This window comes from Adiantum capillus-veneris, chromosome 25 (genome assembly GCF_014529385.1).
Source record: "Adiantum capillus-veneris isolate H3 chromosome 25, ASM1452938v2, whole genome shotgun sequence".
NCBI classification, from domain to species: domain Eukaryota; kingdom Viridiplantae; phylum Streptophyta; class Polypodiopsida; order Polypodiales; family Pteridaceae; genus Adiantum; species Adiantum capillus-veneris.
This window is the reverse complement of record NC_140955.1, coordinates 24,104,391-24,110,701: the sequence shown is the minus strand read 5'-3', so window position 1 is coordinate 24,110,701 and position 6,311 is coordinate 24,104,391. Positions and strand designations below refer to the sequence as shown.

The 6,311-nt window shown below is 44.4% G+C and overlaps 1 pseudogene; it reads right to left on the bottom strand.

Annotated features, from left to right (window-relative positions):
• Positions 1 to 2,910: 2,910 nt before the first annotated feature.
• LOC147424577 (photosystem I chlorophyll a/b-binding protein 2, chloroplastic-like) lies at positions 2,911 to 4,225 on the bottom strand (annotated as a pseudogene).
• Between the last annotated feature and the right edge of the window lie 2,086 nt (positions 4,226 to 6,311).

Sequence of the window (6,311 nt, the reverse complement as noted above, 5' to 3'; positions counted from 1 at the left end):
CCATGCGGCACTCTAATGCTGAACCTATGAAAGAAGTCAGCACTGCTCAAAATGTGACAAATGATCACCACATATTTGCGAATGGTGCTCCCACCCAAGCCAAAAAGATTCGACATGCTTCGTGAGGAGTGTCCATGCGCGAGCCGCCAAAGGACGCAAGAAAGAGCGGCCTCTGGATAAATGGTCTCTCTGACAAATTTGTCTCTGCTTGTAGGTAGATGTGGACGAATCATGTTTAGAAGCACATGAAAGGATCTGCGAGACATGCGATACGCAAAATAGTAGGGATCTTGATTTTCCAAGTGAGCCGAAGACCAAAGCACACTTTGCACATTGCGAAAGAATGTGTGTTGGCACCACCATACTCTTGGTGCAAAAACGCCATGCCACTGACTCAAGTGCCCCCGCCATCCCATAACATAACCAAGCATAAGCAAACATATGTATGAAGAAGTTGTTATTCTCCAAATCCTCAAAGCGTTGGCCATGTGATGCAGTAGCTTGTCCTTGTGTACTCTCACGCAATAATGTCATCATCCCAAAGAGATGTACCCACTCTTCCATCATATGATTGGAAACAAACATACTGATTTGGAAAGGCAAAATAACGACACAAGCAAACAGATGTCCAAAATGCAAATTAAGTTATAACATACCTGAGAACAAGTAGGGATGCTCACGTGCGAACACAATGGAGTGCGGCTGCAAAACCTCACCTGCATGAAAGTAAACATGGTAATATATCATTTCTTCTGCAATGTAATGTGGTTGCACTCAAAGAAAATAAAGATTTTACTGTGAATAGGTATACATGAACTTACTACTTTGGCTTCTTGGAGATAAGCTTTACAATCTCCAAGAAAATCTGGTGACGCTTGGTCGCTTCCTCCTCTCTTATCCTTGCGAGTCTCTCCTCATGTAGCATCCTAGCCGTCTCAAGCTCTCTCGAGGTGCTTGTCTTCTTATCTTCTACACGCTCGTAGGCCTCACAAATTTGTTTCATCCCATCACCCCTCGTCTTGGCCATTGTGCCCAAGCTAGATTTTTTAGGTTGCTTGACCTTCTTACCAATACGCCGTCCAAATCCACAAAATCTGGTTGTGGACTTTCACCTGAGCCACCATTGATTTCAACATCATCTAGGTCTATAGGTGCATCTGCTATTGAGGATACGGGCATGTGGCTTTCGCTGTCAAGTGCACCAGGTATCCCTGAGCACTTTGGAGTCTTCCCCCACCAAGCATCACACGCAAGAAAGAACGACCAAGTGCTCGGGATACTGCCAGTAGAATTTTGTTTGGAAAACTCTTTTTTGTGGAGCTTTTTTAGTGTGTCGATTTGATTTCTTGTGTGCTCCGGGTTGAAGCTACCTTCGATCTTCCGATTCAGAGCGAAGACCAGGTCCTCCCAATCTTTAGGGCAAAAATTACCCTTCCTAATGTGTGACCACTGCTCCTCATAGACTCGCAGGAGAGGAGGAATCCCAATCCTCAAGCGATTATTTCCGAGCGGACAAGAAACCCAGCGAGCATAAGCAATGAAAAAGATTAGATCAAGATCTCAATAGTTACTCTATTGAGTATAGTGTAGCAAAGTAGCCATGTTGCATCTCAAATAGTGTCAAACAAAAGAGCCATACTCTTCCTTTAATGTGTTCACACACATTAAAATAGTCTCAAACAAAAGAGCCATACTCTTCCTTTAATGTGTTCACACACACATTGATACACAGTCATATCTTGCTTCTGTACCATCTTGCTGAGCACATTCCAAAACTCAATTGTGCAAACTTATTCTCCATGGTAAATTCACATGTTGAAATTGTCATAAGTTCATGCAAAAAAAGATCAAAAGATGGTAACTCAAATGCCACATGTCCATCATAATGTGTAGGTAGCTCTTGAACTTGAATGATATCCTTTGCTTTCTTGAGTGCCATGTGTACGTTGTGAAGGCATTGCATGTAGTATACCAACTACTCTGGAGGGACCATCAGACTATTACTAGTGTGTCCTTCATTCCAATGCCTTGTGTGCTTTCAATAGCAATGCGAACCTTCTAGAATTGACATTGGCCATGATTGAAAAGGAGGCTAGGATTTGTTCACCACTAGCAAGTTCAGTAGCCTTTATCTTCACCTGCTCTCCCGTTAGAGTTAATGGATGCAAATTGAATGAATTAGTTATTTCATAATGTTGTATCACAAAAGAGATAGAAAGTGCATAGATGCTATCATCAAACATAAGAACAATCTTGTGGCCACATTGTCGTCCATAAATGGTAGCAGAGAGGGAGTCACAAAAACTTTTGCTGATTTGAGACAAGTAAGAGAAAAGAAATCAAACGTGTGTGTGTGTGTGTGTGTGTGTGTGTGTGTGTGTGTGTGTGAGAGAGAGAGAGAGAGAGAGAGAGAGAGAGAGAGAGAGAGAGAGAGAGAGAGAGAGAGAGAGAGAGAGAGAGAGAGAGAGAGAAACAATTTATACTGCAACGTGAGCCCCTCTCCTGGATTGCTTGCTTCCTCTTTGTCGTGGATCTCTCCCTCTCTCTCTCTCTCTCTCTCTCTCTCTCTCTCTCTCTCTCTCTCTCATTCAAGCCAGACTTCATTATCTTTATTAACTGGGAGAGATGAAGGGATCGAATGAGAGGCATTTGGTCAAAGAACAGTGGCAAATTTTTGATGTAAATAACAACTAGATTAAGCATGTTTTGTAATCAAAACTGACTCATATCCTCAAGGTAATGCAATGAAACATGATACAAGTAAATTGACAAAACAGTAGCAGGCACAACTTACACGACAAAATAGGACCTTCCAACCAAATAAAAGGTTTTTACGAACTTCTCAATTGGCATACAAAGGAAGTGAGTGTCAATATCTGCTCCAAGTGATGGAGGTACAACGATCATTGATCACTTGGTCAAGAAAGCCAAGAAAACAATGTTGTGACCAGGGTCAGAAAGATGGGCGGTAAGGTTGTCAATGGGGCTAATGCTCGTGTAGATTGCTTGGAACCAAGCACCCATAACGGCCAACATAGCGAGTATGTCATTCTTTATCTCCTTAGTCCTAAGCTCCTTGATCTTCTCAAGAGAACCAGAGCCCCAGCCAAGAGGGTCGAACTAGAAGCCACCGGGATATCCAACATCTCTGCCTATTAGCTTGTTATTGGTGAAGATGGGGTCAATATTCACTGATCCTGGAGTAATGATGTTCTCCCATCTTCGCCCCTTAGCTTAGCCTAAGAATATAAGCTCCACTATGAACAGGATAGTCGTAATTGTGAAATACTCGGCCTTTCCAGCTAAGTACCAGGATGGGGTGTTCAAAATTCCTGCTTTGGAATGAATATTTTAGCAGCACCCAACATAGCCACAAGAAGATTTAGAAATATTCTCATGTAGGAAAACGGAGTCTTTTTTCAGTGTTTTTCATACCATGCATAACATCATGAGCTTCTGCTCGAGAGGCACCACATACCTAGCTAGGTATGATTGGGGGCAGCGGACCGCCGGCCCCCCATCGGGCCGGCGGTCCCCTGCCCCCAATCGTACCTAGCTAGGTATGTGGTGTCTCTCTCACAGAAACTCATGATGTTGAGGTAAGTCACAATGTGGGAATTATTGTAAGAATTTGTCTAAAACTTCTTGTGAGACCACCTACAGTCCACTATCTCTGATTACACAAACCACTTGAGAAGCTCGGGCTCGGATCCAAGACCAAGGGGGTCAAATCCAAAGTCCCCACATAGGCTTCCATCAAGCCATTCGAAGGAATGATGCCAGGGAACCGCAAGGTCTGTCGGTTGTCGCCGTCAAAATAGTGAGGTCCCTCTTTGATGGAACAATGTAGCTTTTGCGGGTGAGGTAAGTCACAATGTGGGAATTATTGTAAGAATTTGTCTAAAACTTCTTGTGAGCCCACCTACAGTCCACTATCTCTGATTACACAAACCACTTGAGAAGCTCGGGCTCGGATCCAAGACTAAGGGGGTCAAACCCAAAGTCCCCACGTAGGCTTCCATCAAGCCATTCCGAAGGAATGCTGCCAGGGAACCGCAAGGCCTGTCGGTTGTCGTCGTCGAAATAGTGAGGGCCCTCTTTGATGGAACAATGTAGCTTTTGCGGGTGCAGCACGCAATGCCGGTCCAAACACAAAGGAGCTCCTGCTCATGCTGGATGCTGTCATAGCTATGAGACTGCTAGAGGAGCACACCGCAAACGCCATAGCCACAAGCTCGCGGTGATAAATTTCAGCTGCTGCTCTCTATTCTGTTGGGCGCCCACAAGCACAATGACTCTCTCTCTCTCTCTCTCTTTCTCTCTCTCTCTCTCTCTCTCTCTCTCTCTCTCTCTCTCTCTCTCTCTCTCTCTCTCTCTCTCTCTCTCTCTCTCTCTCTCTCTCTCTCTCTCTCTCTCTCACTCAGTTTTAAAAAAAAACTGAGAGACCAAATCCCCATATTCTCTCCGATCCTCTCTGCTGTAAAACTCTCTCTCTCTCTCTCTCTCTCTCTCTCTCTCTCTCTCTCTCTCTCTCTCTCTCTCTCTCTCTCTCTCTCTCTCTTCGTTTAATTATCCTGAGCAGGATCGAGTCGCGGAGCCAGAGTTGGCCGAGCACGGGCTGCCTACAGAGGTTGCCTAGACGGGGCGGGTCTGCAGAACTGAGAGGGCCGAGCCTCGCATGGAAAGGTGAAAAGGGACGCCTGAAGGAGGCCGCTAGAGGTGGCGGGCTGTAGAGGAAGAGAGAGAGAGAGAGAGAGAGAGAGAGAGAGAGAGAGAGAGAGAGAGAGAGAGAGAGAGAGAGAGAGAGAGAGAGAGAGAGAGAGAGAGAGAGAGAGAGAGAGAGAGAGAGAGAGAGCATATTGTTTTTTCTGCTTGACATTGGCGTCATGTGAGGGACTATGAACGCGTTTTGAAGGTGCCCCTGCCCTTCGTTCCCGCATGAACTTGGGACCGCTCTTCCTTTGCACGTCATTGTAGGGTCATATATGATGCACAGAATGATTCATGGATCCAAGAGTTTGAAGATGCAGTCTGGCTTGCAGAGGATATAGCAGCCTGCATTGCAGAGCGCAACTCCGTAGCCCCCGTTGGCAGTGGGTCCCGTGCTGCTAACAATTCCCGCCTCGTTTTTGCCACAAGCTAGTAATACATTGCTCTCTCTTTGACCTCCTATGATCACTCAGTCATCACTTAGTGATATTGCATGTTTGTTCTTTTGAAACTTTGTGTTGTGGTTGTCTGTGAATCCAAAATTGCCTCACTTACTAATGGATCCCTTAAAGTTGTCCATGTGCTCAATGGCACTTTGATCGTATATGATTGCTTGTTGTGTCTTGACTACAGACGGAATATCACCATGCTTGGTACCCACCTTGACAGCCTTCAATCCCTCTTGAGCAATCCTTCCCTCACCAAATCTTTGAATGAAAAGGACTTAAGAAAACAACAAGACAGATTTCCGAGTCTTCATTCTAGGATGAATCAGATGTCAAACAGCCTAAATTCCTCCCAAGCTTCTAACAGGATTAATCTATTGGGTTAGGATGGGAGAGGGGAACCTAAAGAGAACAATAGAACAACAGGCTTAGATAACTATGGAATTTCTCGACTTCAATGACAGTCTGACAGATCATGCGGGAGCAAGATGATGACCTTTTGAATAATGAAGAGATAGTGACAAGCACAAAAACCATTGCCTTGGCTGTAAATGAAACGCTGGATTTGCACACAAATCTTTTGGATAATTTAGATGACGACACAGACAGAACAAATACACAACTAAATGCTATGCAAAGGAGGCTAGGCGTACTGGGGCAGAAGACAAGCAGTGGGTGTTTAGTGATGTCCCTCATCTTGATGGTTCTTCTGATTGTGATACTAGCCCTTGTCATAATTGCGTTGATCCGATATTTGTGAGGTTTGCTAGCCCTCGTCATAATTGTGCTGATCGGGTACTATGTGAGGTGTCTTTGTGCGAGCAAAGGATTGATGGTGAGGTTTTAGTATGTGGCCCTTTGGAATTCACAAGCTGTTGCTGACTTCTAAAGTGACTGCTGGGGGAAAAAAAAATGGTTTGACAAATAAGTAATGCATGTAATCATCATGTCTCATGATTCTATCAAAGCCGCCTCAACATTGACCATGGTCGGTGATTCAAAAGGAAGTTGTAACATAGCGTGTGTGTATGCTATGGGTAATTTCTTGTTTGGAGGACCACTTTTTATCAAGGTTGAACTACTTTTTGCCTTTTGTGTAAGCAAAGATTGGTATTTGGTTTGTTAATACTAAATACCCAGCAAGACATGAGACGT